We start from the raw sequence: 18,491 nt of genomic DNA on the forward strand, positions 1-18,491 counted from the left end.
CCATTGAGGAACGAAAACCACTCTGTTTGCAAACTGCCGTAACAAAGGCAGGGCACGACCCCTCAATAAATAGGAATGCAACACAGCTAGGGGCACCCCTCCAGCTTTCTCTCGGTTCCTACTGACCGGAGTACCTGCCTTGGGAAAGCTGAGCTAGCAAATCATCCATCCAGTTCTGGCTGAGACAAACAAACTCTGTACTTAAAGGAGTGGTTGTGACTTTATTAACCAGTGACCCCACAGTGGACATCATGGAACTACCAGGATGACAAACCCATGGGACTAATAAATGTAGACTACTTGGCCTGTGTCTGGAAGAGCTCTAATTGCCGAGTCTCTCTAATTGCCTAGTCTCTCTATGCCAGAAATTTCAAGCACCCAGACAGATCTCTTTGGTCTGCTGTGACCTTATCTCCTAGCAGCATTACTCCACCTGCTCAGTCACCTTCCAGTATCTATTGCAGGGGAACAGCAGCCTGCCCAGGAAAAGACTCCCAGGACAAAGTGTAAATCCCATTTATTATCTCTAAGTGTCCCTAGCCAGGGAGAGAAGAAATCCAGGATATTAAAAAAGAATCAGCCACCTTTCCTGATGGTTCCCAAACCATACCTGGATCTCTCTCCACACGCTGAGTGGCCAGGTGCCCTATAAACCCAACCCACTCATGAAATTGTCTAGTTTGGTCCTGATTAATAAAATTAGGAAGAGCCTCAGTAATCCCCACCACTGCCCTCACACTCAGACACTCTTGCCCCCCGGAGATGCCCACTCTGCCTAAACATTATAGAATGGAATGATTAGTCCCATCAGAACCCTGGTCCTAAGGGACCCACCTCCGCTGGCTCCAACAAATCTCTGACTCCTGTCGTGGTGGTGGCGATGGTCCTAAATATGGCTTTCTGCCACCTGTGTTTTGCTGGAGACTCCAAACAAAGCTGAAAGCTCTGGAAAAGAGGCATTGAAGGAGGGAAGCCAATAGAATAAGACCCCCTTCCCACACCCACAAAATTGTTGGCCTCACAAGTATCCCAGTACCAAATCCCTCTCATTTCACATCCCCAACGATGAATCTACCAGAAAATACCAACCCACCGTATTGCCTGTCTCCTCCTCTTTTCCACCCACGCCCTCCAAACAGTGCAAGCGATACTCTGCACTTAAATCAGGGATGGGGAAGGATTGAAGAAATATATCCCTTTCCTGGAAATACAGCTGGGGCTGCAGTGCTTTGGGTGCAACAAACCGTTATTCTCACAGAAGTTGTGAATGGATGAATTACTTCCAAGAGATAAAGTAGCCAGCAATGGCCCAGCCACTGTGGAACAGCAGCCACAGTCTTTCATAGATTCATAGATTCTAGGACTGGAAGGGACCTCGAGAAGTCATCGAGTCCAGTCCCCTGCCCGCATGGCAGGACCAAATACTGTCTAGACCATCCTTGATAGACATTTATCTAACCTCCTCTTAACTATCTCCAGAGATGGAGATTCCACAACCTCCCTAGGCAATTTATTCCAGTGTTTAACCACCCTGACAGTTAGGAACTTTTTCCTAATGTCCAACGTAGACCTCCCTTGCTGCAGTTTAAGCCCATTGCTTCTTGTTCTGTCCTTAGAGGCTAAGGTGAACAAGTTTAGAACAAGAAGCAATTCTTTGAATTCAGGTAGGATCTGATGAAATACACCCCTTCCAGAAACCAGGTGAATAGCAATGAATGAGGCTGTAGTGGAGCAGTGAACTTCACTGGAATCCAAGGGTGTTCTCCTTGTTTAAATGACAGAGAGCAGATGAGATGGGCAGTACTGCTTGCTGAATACCCATGTGCTATTCTTCATCTTTACTGAGTAGAAAATGCACCACTCCAGCCTGTCCATTCGGATTACCTCTCAGAATCATTGGCATCGTAGGTGACTTATAATTTTGCTATAGCATTCTGAAGGTTAGAAAAATGCATGGATACCCAGGAATGCCAGAATAATGGGGAATGAAGGGGGGGTAATAAGAAAAAACATGTTGATTGCCATTTCAAGGCAAAATGTATACATTTGCATTCACATTCTTAGTGGCACTTACGTTTTCCAATGTGATTGTGCTGCATTTCTGTGTATTGTAATATTCTAACATTTTGAATCAGTGGGACTTTGCATTTTGATGAGTTTCTAATAAATGACAATTATTAAATGTTGATTTCAGTATTTCAAATGGCAATGTTAGAGCATAATCTGTAGCAGTGGGTTGCAGTTTCTCCTACACAAGTGACAATCAATAGCATCTGTCATATTAGTCCTTTATTATTATTATTAATCATTTGCTTTCATTAACACCCACAGTGCACTCCTGCTATATGAACAAATAGGAATTCACGATCCTTGCCCTGGAGAGCCTGCAATCTAACTAGACATGTTCAAGATCACACATCAATCCACGTGATAGAACTAGGCAAAATTACAAGAACCCAAATGACCAGTGTTCTCTTCTAATCACTACCCCCTCCCCCCACTACACCATATTGCACTAATTAATATCCACTTACAATTTTTGTTCCTTTTCCAGTACCTACTTCTGCTACTGCCAGAGTTATTTGGTTTTCGTGTGGATCCGCAGTTCTATGAATAACACTTTCAGAAGTACCTAAGTGAATTTAAATCTCACTGACTTTCAATTTCAGTCATGTAAGAAGTTTTGAAAATTTTACTCTGTGACTATTTGGAAATCAAAAGAAGTGGGTTTTCCCCCCCACATCTAGTAAATATATCTGACACCTTAGATTTTTCTCTTTCTCCTCTGAAGGCCATAACTATATAGCAGTTGAATAGACTAGATTTATCTACATAATCTCTTAGAGATTGAAAACCTGAAATTGTTTGAATAACTCTTCTAACACTATCACCTTCAAAGATAGGACTTTAGTGAATATCTCCAATTTTGACATTGCCTCCCCATCAGAAGAGACTGGGTAGATGCACAATAACCTATGCTAAGGTTTGCAAACAAATTGCAGAAGCTCAGAAAAGCAGGGAGATATAAAGAACAAACTGCCATTCTCTATGGAGTTCTAAATAGTGTTGAAATAGGCAAGTCACAGCAAGGAGAAAAAAAGGAGTCAAGCAAGATTACCGTTGAAGAAGAAAACTAGGCAGATATATTGCTTTCTGGAGCATTTTTTAGGTGCATAAGTAGGTAAATGCTGCTTGTTATTACTGGCTTGTGTGTGTATGTGGTTCTTAGATCAGAATTTGGCCCTAATTATTTAAAAATCAGATTATCAGAAGTGATTCCATTTGACTAATTTTTAAAAATAGAAACTATTTCTAAGAAATAGAAATGTAAGGTGTATCTGAATCTGGTGCTATCCCTTTAACAACGTTTTGGGACCCAGGAGGACCAAATTTAATAGACTGCGTATGCAGAGTAGGTTAGATAAATGTCTATCAGGGATGGTCTAGACAGTATTTGGTCCTGCCATGCGGGCAGGGGACTGGACTCGATGACCTCTCAAGGTCCCTTCCAGTCCTAGAATCTATGAATAACCATTACTGAGGAGGAAGTAGCTGGTTTTGACATTTTTACACTCTCCAATTTCTTAACGTGACACCCCGTTTGAACATCCCCTGTGTTCAGATAGGCTTTTGTCACTGACAGCAGCACCTTCAAAGTGTAAAAACCTGCCAAAGAGACTGACTCCTTGCAGTAGAGGACTAGTAATCAAATACACAACATTGCATCACGGCTGAGACCTGTTTAGCAGAATAATTAGGTCCGTTAAAATATTAGAAGCAAAGACAGATATTTAAGGCTGATGTTATTACAGGAAGCCTTCGCATATGGGTTTATTGCTTACTTTGTTTAAAAGGTTTAATTTCAGCTGTTTTATGTCTGATGCTCTTTTGCTTGTTAACCGCCACACTGTAAATTGAAGGCAATGAATGAACGTCGCCGTGATACATTATCAATGTTACAGCATGGATTGCCTACCAAGAGCTGTCACAATGTTGATACGGCCTGTGCCTTTGCTTAGGAAGACTGAATTTATCACCTTACGGTGAAATTTTTCTTTCCTTAACTTGAGGCTAGGACCTTGTGCCTCTTTTATTAAATGGTCAGAGGTTTGGAAGATTTTTCTCTCTTCTTCCCCCTCCCTCCCCCTTTTTTTTTTTGCTCTAATGTGGAGTGGTTCATTGTTCTAAAGCAAAAACAGGTGTGCCATTTTCTTAAGGTGGTGGTTGGGAGATGCTACCTGGTAACGTAGTTCTTTCTTTCTTTCTTTCTTTCTTTCTTTCTTTCTTTCCACCCCCAGACCATGATATACTTAGCTGCAAGCAGTGATTGGGATTCTGGTTGCAGAGCCGGGGACGGCTAAGTACTTTACAAACGTCTCTAGGGGGAGAAGGAACCAATGTCTTGCTCCTTTCAGCTAACTACGGAATTACCAAGGCATCGGCTGCATCACAATTTCTTATAGCCAGAGGTAACAGCCACAGGAAATGAAGGAAAGGTGATTTAAAGTGGGCCAAATTTGCAGCGTTTGAGGAAAGCCTCATGAGGCAGCTTATTTCTGTAGCTGTAATCTAATGTACCAAGTCACTTCTGGCTGCAGGTTTTTGTACTCTTGACAAGTGTTAGAGACAGTGTGTTCCGATGGCTTGGATTCATGAGGCTATCATAAAAATAATGAGCACTTTTGGGGAAAAAAAAAGTGTATAGGTAGAAAGCAGGACAGTGGGCTAACTGCTGCCCATGGATACACACATGCAATTCCCCTGACATCAGTGTGGTTACAGGTGTATCTGAGGACAGACTCTGGCTCAGTACTGATAATTAGCTATGTTATTGTTTCCCCTTTTTGACCTGTGCGGCTAGTTCAAGTTTGGGGCCCTGTGGGTATTCTAGCAGGCGGTAGAAATTGGTGGTATTCAGGTATTTCTTTGTTGCAGTTTTGCTTATTTACAAAGACTGTACGAAGTCCTGTGTCTCTAGAGTGACCTGGTGTCCCGATATTTGGGGCTTTGTCTTATGTAAGCACCTGTTACCTCCTACGCCCTGTCCCGATTTTTCACACTTGCTATGTGGTGTGTCTCTGAACACAGAAAGAATCAAATAGCAGGAAACTGCTTCTTTAGCTCACAGCACCAAGAGCAGTTTTTTTTTCAGCCTCCATCCCCAGCCCAAAAACATATCCCAAAGTTTCTTTCAGTGCTTTTCAGGCTGCCTTTCCCATTCCAGCTGTTTTGTCTCACCTCCGTTTCTGTGTGATCTCTCTTCTCACACTCACACCCTTACCCAAAACAATACTTAGCCAAAAGCTCCGGGATAGGTTCACGTATTCCTGGTGGTTTTAGGGCTTGGCTACACTTAAAAAGCTGCAGCAGCGCAGCTGCAGTGTTTCAGTGAAAACGCTACCCACACGGAAGGGAGGGGTTCCCCCCATTGGTAGAGGTAATCCACTTTCCGGAGAGGTGCTAGCTAGATTGACGGGAGAATTCTCGCGTTGGCTTTGCGCTGTCTACACCGGGTGTTAGGTCGGTGTAACTGCATTGCTCAGGTCTGTGGATTTTTCACACTCCTGAATGATGTAGTTACACTGACCTAATTTCCTAGTGTAGACGAGGCCGAAGACGGTGCTTATGTTTACACTTACGTTAAGTGAAGGGTGAGTTCACACTTACCAATCTCATAACAACATGTCGCCCAGTTCATGGGGCATGTTTACACTGAAATTAAACACTCGTGACTGGCCTGGGTCAGCTGACTCCGGCTCGCGGAGTTTGGACTATGGGGCTGTTTAATTGTGGTGTAGATGTTTAGGCCCAAGCAGGAGCCCAGGCTCCGGGACCCTTCCCCCTTGCGGGAGGGTGGTGTCGTTCTAGGTGCTGTCTTTGTGCAGTGGTTGCACTGTATGAGCAAAAAGGCTGGGATTGTGCATGGCCATTGTACACAAGTGACACGAGAGGGGAGAGACTACTTTCCCCCCATTAAACACACTCTTACAAGGCTGGACACCAACCCAGTCCTTAGAATTGATATGTCAAACCTTTGCCTGTTAGCAGGAGAAAGGCTAGAGTGGGAGTGTGTGTTGCTGCATAACTCCTGCATCTTGCTGGGGAATCTGAGGTAAGCCCCTGTCTCCTCAGACAAACCAGTCCCACGTCCTGCCCCCCTTTCTGCTCATTAAAGTTTGGGAGTGGCCATGCGAAGGACCTGAAATTTATTTTATATGCAAAGAACTTTGGCTAGTACTTAATTGGGCCCCAGGTGGCCTCCAGCCCCACTCCCTGTGGTAGACCATGGAAGAGTTTGCAGGACCAAAGCCTCTGTATTTTATAAGAAACACATCTGTAGTTTATATTAACATAAATAAATGTGTGTTTGAATTTGTAATTTATGTGGATTTTTATTTCTCTGCAATTAAACCAATTTCATTATTAAAATGATCTTGGGAATCCTAGACAATCTCTTTAAAAATACTCTGCTAAACAAGTGGACCCATCAGTCGGATCAATTCATATAGCCCAATGGCATCATGAAAATAGCAAGTTAATTAACCCCCACATCAAAGTCACATATGGCAGCCACTCAGCTCTGTCTACCAGCAGTGAGGAAGACAAGGTGGGCCTTGCAGCATGCCCTGAATTTTGTTAGCAAACAAAGTCTTACATACGCATAGGGCCTTGATCCTATAAACCTGGTGACGTGAATAATAATTATTTTATTATATTGTAGTAGCCTCTAGGAGCCCCAGTCATGGAGCAGGACCTCACTGTGCTAGGCGCTGTACAAGCAGGACAAAATATGGTTCCAGCCTAAAATTCTTCTGATCTAAATAAACTGGCTTCAGTGGCATGATTTGTGCAAGTGAGCATGTGTAGGAGTGGCCCTGAGTAATTAAGGGCCTGATCCTGAGAAGTGCTAGTTGAAAGTGAGTGTGTGTGTCTTGCAGAATTGGCTCCTATATTTCTTTGTGTACCTCTCCGTGCTGCTAAAAACAAATGAATCAGTGCAGCTAAAGTAAACACTACACTTGTATTACTAGATCTGCAGAAGAGCTGTGGGTAAGTTTGAAAGCTTCTCTTTCTCACCAAAAGAAGTTGGTGCAATAAAAGGTATTACTTTACCCACTTTGTCTTTCTAATATCCTGGGACCAACATGACTACAACAACAGTGCATACTACATCTCTGTAAGTTATTAAAAATATCTGCCCACTTCTTTTTCTTTTCTTTTCTTTTCTTTTCTTTTCTTTTCTTTTCTTTCACATCTCCTGAAAGAATTGTGTCAATTTTATGCTAATTATCAATGGAAATTCATAACCGCCCCTGAATAAAATTCAACAATGGAGGTTTGTTCAATATTACATACAATTTGCATCTATACAAATGTCAGAGAGATCTAATTTTTAACATATAATCGATTTTTAAACTTGTCCTTAAGAAGGCAGATTAATTCACATTTATATGGTGTGTGTGTGTGTGTGTGTGTGTGTAAATATATTTTCTTTATAGAAACCTAAGTCTGCTAGGCAGCTTGCAAAAAAAAAAAAAAGTTAATGAGCTTTAGTCTATTTTTTTTGGTCCGTTGCCCTCTCAGTTTAACTCAGCATGAAACGGACCCATTTGGGGATAGATTTATTTGCTAGGTAAAACATCTCTATTAGAGTAGATACCTTGATTCCAGAGCAGGGAGCTTAGTCATGGCGAGTGGCTGTGTTGGCATGGCAAAGGGAAAAAAGCATGATCCGCCTGGTTGCACTCCAGTGAAGAGGGGTGTTCCCTGATGATGCCTGAAAGTAAGAATTAATAAACTCTTTATTGTTATCCGCAACTGGCTTCCTGCAATGATATAATGCTACACAAACTGATAATAGACTGTACTAATGCAAACCTCTTTCTTCTAGCCCACACTACTCATGAATTCTAAGGATCCTTTTGTTTTTCAAAGTTGGTATTATAGTCTAGGGAAGTTCAAATCTCTTGGCAGCAATGTATAGCTGGAAGATGTATGATAAAAGAACTTTTCCTGTACTTCTTTTGAGTTGATCTGGGATGACAGTACCTATTTCAGGCCAGCGGTCATTCTAAGCAGGTTTCCATGGAGATTAATGATGTCATAGAGGAACAGCATCTGAATGCAGTTTCCTAAAAAGCAAGCGTAGGTTGTGTTATATTGGGGAAGTAAAGCCTGTGCCTGTCAGAAAAAGAAAAGGGGAGTCCCGGCTTTCCTCTGTAGTGAAAATAATCTCTGAAAAATATTTTCTCACCAGACTAGAGTTTATTCGTCTGTGCTGAATATGTGATGCAGTACAGCTCATGCAGTGTGGTTGTTTTCATCCAGTTGATCTAAATGTTGTAAGTAATTATTTCAGACACGGAACTCTGTGTTACTAGCATCTCTCATCATCTGCTTTAGTTTTGATCAGTGTTCTTTTTCATGATATATTCCGTGTGGTCTCATATATTACCTTATTGAGCCGGCTGGCTTTCGCTGTGTGCACTGAATTGACTTTTGTTAGGGATGATACCTAGGTTTTCCCTTAGGTGTGTTTACAGTGTCATGAACATCAGAATTATAGAGTGGTTCACAATCTGCTCGCTATTCTAACGCTTAAGTTGCAATGGAGGTGAAAGAGCAGGAGGAGGAAAAACAGGTGAAATCAGAAAATTGAAGGACTGTACATTTAATACCGAATAACATGATCGGGAAGTTTTGACCTCAAAATGTGACCTACAAGTACCTGAAAACTGCTACAATTGTCTGCAAAGTTCTGTGTTAATTAAAAAAAATCCATCACTCCATCATGGAGAGATTACAAATAATGAATTGAATGTGTTAAAATGATAGTGGTAGCAGTAAAGATAAGTACTATTAATGGCTGGGATTTTTGAAGGAACCTAAGGGAGTTAGGTGCCTAATTCCTGTTGAAATTCAGTGGGATTGTAGATTTGTCCCTATACCAGATTGATTGGCAGTTCCCTGTCAATCAAGCACAGGTATCCAGTTGCTGTGGATTTTGTGTCATTCACCTGAGAGAATGCACCCTCCTCCTCAGTTCATTCCACAACCAGAGGGTTGGTTTGTGTTGCTTGAAAGACTCTTCCAAAGATAAAGGTATCACAAATAAAAGTAAAAGTAAAGTTTGATTTTTGCCCCTCTCTCAGTTTTGGACAGGCAAGATTAGGAAAAAGGACTTTTAAAAATAAATAAATAAAACCCGTATGGGTTTTTTTTGTAATTTTTCAGTCGTCTTTGTGCTAGGCTTTATTTTCAGAATGTGAAAATTATGCTGTACTTTGCAGTTGTGCCTACAATCCCCAGCTGAATTTGGGGGCCACTTTATATACACTTAATAAGAGACAGGCCATGCCCCAAGCAGTTTACAATCTAAATAGAAAAGACAGATAAAGATTAGTAGAACATAAGTATTTTCCCTAGTTTACAGATGGGGACTTGAGTCAGGAAGGCAGATTAATTGATTTACCTGTGGTCACACAGGTGGTCTCTGGCAGAGATAAGACTTGAACGCAGGTCTCCAGAGTCATAGTTAGGACCTTGACCGCAAGACCATAGAAGGATGCTTTTGTGGGTCGGATATGGCTGAAATATCCACGTGATAAGATGATTTAATTTGCAGGATAAAGAAATGGAATTCTGCAAATTTGTAGCTCACGTGTGCAAAGGGGTGTACCAGCCCTTTAAGAATAAAGGGGGACAAGACCGCATTTCAGGGTGTTAGAATAAACAAAGGCTCAGAAAATGGCCTGGTAGGGGAAAAGAGGAAGTGGGCCTGGGGAAATAGGAGTTGGAGGAGGGAAGGAAAACCCCAGGACACTGTTTGTTTAAGGGCCTGGGATCAGGAGCCCTGTAATGTAGGGCTCCCCTGTCTTCCACTGGAATGGGTTACCTAGGGAGGTGGTGGAATCTCCTTCCTTAGAGGTTTTTAAGGTCAGGCTTGACAAAGCCCTGGCTGGGATGATTTAGTTGGGAATTGGTCCTGCTTTGAGCAGGGGGTTGGACTAGATGACCTCCTGAGGTCCCTTCCAACCCTGATATTCTATGATTCCAGCCAACTGGGAAGGAGCTCTTGGTAGAGGGCACTATATAGACTGCCTTCTCCTTCAGAACGGGGAGAGGTTGACAGGATAAGAAAGCCAGAGCCAAGCACCAGCCAAAAAAGGGCTGGGACTGGCAGCTTTGTGTGGACCAGACTGACAGAGAAAGAGCTCTAGGTGGTGGCTGAAGAACCAGCACTAAGAATGAACCATGGAGTTATGAGCATCGTCTTCTGTTGGGAGCTCATTGAGGACTGTTCGGATTATTTTATGATTATGGACTCGGAGGACTATGTGAACTTTATCTGATATTAAATCAGCCTTGGGCACGGGTGCTGTGAGCCACAACAGAGACAGTATGGAGTCCTTAAGGAGCCCACAAGAGGGGACTAACGGGGGCAGGTGCCTGCAAAATGACCCCTGGCCACTACAGGTCACTCAGTAAGCAGCCATCTAGCTACAGAGTGAGTATTTCTTACTCAGATGAGGAATTCCATTGATGGCTACTTACGTGAGCAAGGGACTACTGATAGGACTCATGATTTGCATGATGAAACATCTAAACATTTGCTCCTGCACAAAGAGGGGGCCCATTTATGCCACTAATTCTAGAACTCTAAACCTGTGTGTCACTAAAGGGCAAAATGTATACTGCATCCCACATGTGTTGTACCACGTTATACCGCATGCCACATGTGCTGCTACTTCTATTTGCAAGAGTGTGATATAGTAGTGGGGCAGCCAGTTGAGTACAGAATTTTAGCTTTAAGTAGAATTTCCTTTCTTTTGTTGCCACTGTAACATTGCTGCTTTCTGTAAAAACACACGCACAAACACATGTAAGCAAAATAGCTCAAGTAAAGATGATAAACAATGTGAAGTCTGATTTCTATTTGGGACAGACTCCTGAGTATTAAGTATGTTATAGTCTTGTCTTAAAAAAAATCTCAACTATGTTGGATGGTCCAAAATGGTTCCTACTTCTGAGACTTTGTGTTATTTCCTCATCGTGTGTCTAGGCTGTTTTTGCATACATGTGTTATGGACCCAGTACACAAGAGGCACAACTCCAACTATGGAGAATTTTTGAGAGACCTCTGCAAATAGTTCACAAGGCCATGCACTCCACAGCTGATGTTTCAATATGAATCGTCGGCTTTTGTATTTTCTTTGTCGGTTAAACAGATGTTTATACGATTTGAGATAATTGCTTGTTCAGAAACCAGCCAACTACACTCTTAGTTTTACATTTTTTGGGGGGGAAAGCCCCTTCAGAGAAGACCTTTTATGTCAGATTTGCACAGCAAAGGAATTTTTTTCCCATTTAGGTTCTAAATTTCTGAAAAATGAGATTAATGCAGCAAGAGAATAGCCTACATACTCAGTCTAACAAACCAGCTGACAACACCCTCTGATAATCAGGACAAGTTAATACATTCCACATGTTCACTGTTCCAGTTTTTCAGATTGATTATTTTGAAAAATTAAGTAAGTTTCCATTTGCTTATCTTAATTTTGAAGGAAATGTTTGGGGCTATCAGGCAGTGATGCTGCTGCGAAGAACAAAGCTGAAATAGCTTTTGATAATGTCCTCTGAGGATAGGCCACTGCTGTACATGTTCTTTGAATGGGGCTGCCTGTTCTGACTGGGCTCTGAGCACTTTCAAAAAATCTAGCCACTTCATTCAGGTGCCCAAATGGGAACAAATTCTTTGGAAGTGTCTGGTCCCATTTGTAGATGCTGAGCGATTTTGAAAATCTGGCTCTTTATGTATAATATTTAATCTATGTTTAATTGTTGTATGGTAATATAGCAGGTGTGCAAACATTCTTTACTGTGATGTTGCAGCTATCATTTTTTGTGTAGCACTTGATTTAAAGAGACTGTCCTGGGATTACCTATTGGCATACAAGACGTTCGTTTGTAGATCTAAATATCATGAATTAGTGTCTAGATTTCTCTGTCTCATATCCTCAGCAGCAGTTGTCTTGGTGCAGGAATTGAAGCATAAGCATGCTAGGTTCAGACTGTAGCTTTGTTCTTGGGAAATTAAAGTCTAAGATAATGCTTTGTAATGTGTAGTAGTGCTGAGATACTTCTACAATTGGTAAATTGGCAGAGAAAAAACAGTGAATGTAAAAGTATATGACTGCATATGCTCTCTTCTTAAGCACATTTCCTCGCAAGAGTAATTTTTCATATCCACCGAATCATGAAGATGGTTGCATAATTGATTGGCATTTTACACATAAGTATTTTCCAATCCATCTAAATCCTTCCCTTCAGTGATGACTTCTGACTTGGTTTCTGTCACTAACATGCCATATTTGGTAATGTTTTGGTATGCTAAATTTACTTGAATAATTGTTTGACCAAGTATAAAGTCGCTGCTCAGCAAATACAGAGGAAACAATCACTGAAAATCTGCAGCTCAGCATGACATCTTATATTGTTTTCCGTAGTTTGCCATAGAGGAGAAGAGTGAGAAAAACAAGTTATTCCATGTAGGGTTACAATATCTTATATACCAGGTAAAGTAATCGGTTAAATGTTTTCCTATGTCATATAAAAGAAGCACCAGGCTTACTAAACACTTCAACACTTCACTGGGTTTTTTCCCCCTAACAAACACAGCAGAGTTCATTTTGTACTGATTTTATACAAAGGTTGTGTTTAGTAGTCAGGTTCATGTTTATGAAAAACAAAGAAGGGAAGAACACCAGGGCAAAGGCTGCTCTCAGTCCCCTGGTAAGCTATAATCTCCTCCGCCACTCCAAATAAGCAAATAACTGCACCAAGACTTCAACAACCTGCTGGCCCTTCATGCATCTGAGGGGAAATGCTTCTGGGTATTGAGTAGTATAGTCATCCAGTGCCAAGATCTAGCAGTATCCTGAGTGACCGTGCTCCAGAGGACTGATTATGCCCATGGCTATCAGGAGAAAGGTACACTTTTCTTTTCTGGGGCTACTCTCTGGCTTTCAGAACAGGCTCTAATACAGTCCTATACCTGCCGATACATGCCACACCAATAAAAACGTCTCACTACTCTAGCATGTGGTTGTTTTTTTTGTTTTCCTTTGCCCTAAAGGTCTGTCTACACTGATCTGTGGGTGTGAGTCCCAGTTTGAGGAGACATATTTGCTCTAGCTCTGATCAAGCTAGTATGCTCAACACGGAGAGTAGCTGTAGCAATGTGAGCAGCAGGAGGGGCTAGCTACCCCGAGTTACGTGTCTAGGGTCTTGGTTGGGCCTGTATTTATGACAGTTAGCCCTTCTCCACACTTGCGCTGATGTGGCAATACTCTATTTCTAGCATACTAGCTTGATGAGAATTAGCCACGAGTACGCCTTGAGCGGGGAATCGTACTTCCAGTTCAAAGGCTAGACATACCCTGTGTGTCCAGCCCAAGGATTAGTACGTCCTGCTTTCAGGACCATTTCCCTACAAACTTTTGGAATCAGTAACTGCTTTCCTTATCAACCCTTAACACAAAGTAAATCACTTTCCAACACATGCTCTTGATCTGTCCCATCTTACATAGTTTTTATCCCTTCTACGGGTACTCCATGAATGTTAACTATTTCTAGGGGTTGAAGGAAAATCTTCATTTTGAAGTTGTCCCAAGTTTAGTGGTATATTCCACACATCATCTACTTCCGACTCCCCTTCCCCTGACAGTCCCCTTATTGGCGCCTCCCTACCCCCGTTGGTGTTTCTCCCATCTCCTCCACATTTTGTTTTCTCCCCCCAAAAAGAGCCTGGTCTAACTCAGAGAAGGAAATTCCTCCTCCTTTCTTGACGTGTGATCTAGTCTCTACACCGACACTGGGTTTTCAATTAGTAAATCTGCTAAAACAGGGAAATCTATGGGAGATTTGTCACTACTATCAGCTACATAAAATATTGCTGGCTGCTTATGCCAAGAAGCACCCCTACGGTGGTGTATACCCTCCTGTCTCCATGTACACAGACTCTTTTCCTAGTTCTCTCTTGATCTAAGTCTTTCGCAGGAATCCAGTGGGCTACGGTCTGGGATCTTCCTGTATCCAATAGAGCATTTACTACTTGGCCATTCAAGTAACAGAGCACATTTGGGACACCTTTCCTCAGAGAAATCCTCCTAGGATATATAACATAGGTTGGTAACTTTTGATTTCTTACTAGGTGAGGCTGACTACAATAATAGCAATTTAACAGTACCTTTTCTCTACTGGATTTGTCTCAGAGAGTTCCTCTTGGGCCTGTTGTTTTGAAAATGTTTAATTTTAGCAGATGCTGCTTTACATCTTCCTTTGTTACAGGTGGTAAGCTTTCTATTGCATTCACAGCATTATATGGGATGGGTACATCTTCTTTCTTCATTCCAAATACAGAACAGAAATATCTGTGGAACGCTTTTTCCTATTCTACATTACAGTTTACAGTTTTACTTTCTGTATCTAACAATGGACCTCTACCTGGCCCAAGGTTTTTCTTTTTCCTAATATGTTTAAAAATACCTTCTGATTATCCCTAACCCTATTGGTCTTTGATATTTCATTGATGACTTTTGGCTTCTCGTATCAGTCACTTACATCTTTTAACTTGCAACTTATATTAATTACACCTCTACCCTGATAGAACACTGTCCTCGGGAGCCAAAAAATCTTACTGCGTTATGGGTGAAACTGCGTTATATCGAACTTGCTTTGATCGCCGGAGTGCGCAACCTCCCCCTCCCCCTGAGCGCTGCTTTACCACGTTATATCCAAATTCATGTTATATCGGGGAAGAGGTGTACTATTTACTTTCCCCTTTTTTCATACTTTGTGTATTAATTTATGTTTTATCACTGCTTCCACATCTCCTTTTAACCAAAATAGCTTCTTGCCCAGCATTACCTTTTTTGTGTCTGTGGAATTGCGGCTTTTGGGGCATCCAATAGTTCCCTGTCAGTTATGCCACCAGTTGCTTTAAAATTTGGGAAATTGGCCCTTTTAAATTCCAGATTACTGGTTGGCACCATAATCTGTTTGCACACAGTACATGTAACTGGATCATGATCACTGGTACCTTACCAACTTCTAATTTTTAGCTCTTAACTTTACTTTGGCTATCAGAATGATGTCTAATATTAAGGTACCCTATGTTGGGTGCAGGACTCTTGGTGTCTAAGGGGGAGCAGTAAAGGGAAACAGGGAGAGGATTTGAAGAGGGAGTTGAAACTAGTGTATAAACCACAGGGATTGTAGGAACTGGATTTGGAAACGAAGGAAAAGCAGAAGTGTTTGGCAGGGATCTGTTTGGCAATAGTTAAGGAGAATGATTTTGTAGCAGAGGAGTTCTGCACTTCTTTATTAGTTATTGAGAATAATTGAGAATTAATAATAATTGGGGGGGGGAGGGAGGGATAGCTCAGTGGTTTGAGCATTGGCCAGCTAAACCCAGGGTTGTGAGTTCAATCCTTGAGGGGGCCACTTAGGGATCTGGGGCAAAATCAGTACTTGGTCCTGCTAGTGAAGGCAGGAGGCTGGACTCAATGACCTTTCAAGGTCCCTTCCAGTTCTAGGAGATAGGATATTTCCATTTATTTATTTATTATTTTATTTAATCTCAATCAAGCTGGAATTACATTTTATTCCTGTAAATTCTCAGCACTTAAAGCACTCCTTTCCTTTTCAACTTCTATAAGATTGCTACAAGGAATTGCCTTTCTCATGCTAGAGACCATGAAGTGTGACTGCAGACAGCACCAAACAGACCAACAAACCAGTGAGAAAAAAGGTCAAACACTATATTAGTCTCCCATCATACCCAGATACTCTGTGCAGAGAATTTGAGAGCTTTTAAAAATGTGTACTTCAATAGGTACAGACCTGCTTGATGTAATTTATTTTAAAAACTCATATGTAGACTTCAGTGTTTAGAGGAGTTGATGAGAAAGCAATGAAGAAAACAGCAAGGGTATTTTGTCTTTAGTTTTGATGTGTAATATCCATTGAGAGGAGAACCCTGTTGACTCAAGGTGATTTATTTTAATTTTTTTCCAAACTGAAATGTTCTTTTATGCTGCAAAAACTAGTTCCTTGTTGACGGGATTCCAAAATACATGTTTGCATAGTAGATTGGATGTAAACTTTGTATGGCTATTCAAATAATGTGCAGTACTGCATTTTATAAGGAGGACATGATGGCTCTACCCACAAAAATATGCATTAATCACTTGCTCCTGCAAAACCCTCCATTTATATGCACAAATAAATCTGCATGTAGATGGACGGTTATACCACATTTACCTGAGAGGCATGCATGGTACCTTTTTGTATACAAATATAGATACTTACAGACATAACTATGTTGTTTTTCTTTTTAAAATTTGGCTCCACAAGGTTAAGATGATTAAAATCTCAGATTTTGTTTCATCATGAACAATAGAGTCAGTCAATGTCACTACAGGGCAAATTAGCGAAGTAAAGCAGGAATTCTATTCCATAGTAAAATAAAATAATATTATACACACAAACACGGGGTAACTGCTGTCTCTCAAATTTAAAACTCAGCTGAAACAGCATTCTGGGAAGAAACTAATTTAGCACCTGTTGGAAGTTATTCCGTTACATATCTTTGTGTGTCAAAGAAAATTGGTTGAAAGAATGTTTTTGGCTCCAGCCTCTAGCTTCTTTCAGTAACAAACATCAGTATAATAAATAAACAACAGTGTTTCCATTTGGCTATACAACAATTTTTGCACTTTCAGCTGGTGCTTAATTAAATAGGAACATCAAAGGCCCAGATTCCGGTGACAAACGTGTTCTTTTGAACTCAAATCCTTAGAGGCTGCAGGTGCTATCTTTGCAGAAGGCTGAACTAGGCAGAGGATAAATCAGATTGCTGCAGAGAGTCCAACAAACCCTGTAACAATCCAGCACACCGGTAACCTGAAAAACGACTTTGGAGATGTGTAATGCCATGAGTGGGACTGAAGATAGAGGGTCAAGAGGTGTATCTGTCTTTCTATTGATTACAAAAACTGGTGGAGGAAAGGGGAGCGAGACTGGACAAACCTTATAAGGACAGAAATGTTCTTTAAAATTATTGTGAAAATGTAGTCCCATTCAGTAGCATAATTAGATTGAGGACCACAGCTGAGAAGGATTAGGCTATTTCCAAGAGGGTCAGTTCAGCCTGACATCTGGAGTTCAGGTTTGCAAGCTGGAGACTAGGCTGCCACCAGGCAAATACTGGCCTCTCAGCTTGCTCAGTAAAGATCTCTTTCCTACAACTCTGCCTGCCTTCAGCATCCCTCATTACTAATGAAACATGAAGGGCCTTAAGTCAAGCTCCCTGAATGCAATATGTGGTGCCTGTTAAATATGGGAGGTTATCATTTTGGACCGGGGGGGGGGGGGGGTTGGGAGAGGGGGAAACGTCTCTCACTGAACAGCCAGAGAAGCCTGCAGTGCTTCCATGGGCCAGCACGACAGCCACAGAGGTTACTGGCTGCTGCTTAGGGCCAAAATAGATGTCTTCCTTGGAGTGGGATACACGGGTTGCACATTGTCCCTTTTCCTGGTCTTGAGTTATCTAGATGTTGAGTCCATGTAAAGGCAGTGATTTTTCCTGTTGGATAGTTGGAATGATACTTGGCCCAATCTTTTTCTTGGTGGAGAATTTTGCCATTCGCTTCAATGAGAGCATGATTAGGCCCTCTGAGAGGAAATTACACATTCCAGAGCGCAGTTCAAAACAGTCGCACTGTGAAATTGCAGATGGAGATATTTCCAGAAGTCTGCCCACCTATGCTTGTACAAATACAAGTGTTTTGCCATTCTTCTTCCTTTAAAAAAAGGAAATCAATTCTGCATGCTGGCTAGACAGTCGGACCAGACTATCTGCCTTTTAAAGATTTTGCTGATGGAATTCTTCAAAATACGATTTCACATACAGTCCATGCAAATGAGATAATTAGCAGGCTCTGCTCAGACTTCCATGAGTGTTGAATATTGGAACAGAACAATTTAATTTTTTTAACATATTCTCCTGGCACTTTTGCATTTGGAATATATTGCTCTAAAGTATCCCTCGATACTTGTTTCTTGGCAGTGTTCCAAAAGGAGCTGAGCAGAATTAAAAGCCACTGGCATAATTTAGGGTTTTCCTTCCTCCTCGTGTCATATAATTCTCTCCTCTCATAGGAAGGAGCTAATCAATTTCTCTCACTGTTTAAAATGTGAATCAGGTGCTGTAGCTTTCCCTGAATATACAGTTGTTCAGTTTAGTGGTAATATCCAGGGGAAGAAGTTAAACTGAGGTGAATCGATCATATTAATCTTAACAATTCTTACCTTCCATTTAGCTTTTGTTCATTTTGTTGTATAGGGTCTTCTGTTATTTTCCTTCAGTGTGCTTTCCAATTCAAGGCTAGGAGTACTTGTGGCACCTTAGAGACTAACAAATTTATTAG

The 18,491-nt window shown here is 41.4% G+C and overlaps 1 protein-coding gene across 1 annotated transcript in view; it reads left to right on the top strand.

Moving 5' to 3' along the window:
* PLCB4 (phospholipase C beta 4) overlaps positions 1-18,491 on the top strand; it is a 318,918-nt gene that overhangs the window by 114,019 nt on the left and 186,408 nt on the right. The window lies entirely within an intron of this gene.

This window comes from Terrapene carolina, unplaced genomic scaffold (assembly GCF_002925995.2).
Source record: "Terrapene carolina triunguis isolate 2854851 unplaced genomic scaffold, T_m_triunguis-2.0 Scaffold132, whole genome shotgun sequence".
Taxonomy (NCBI): domain Eukaryota; kingdom Metazoa; phylum Chordata; order Testudines; family Emydidae; genus Terrapene; species Terrapene triunguis.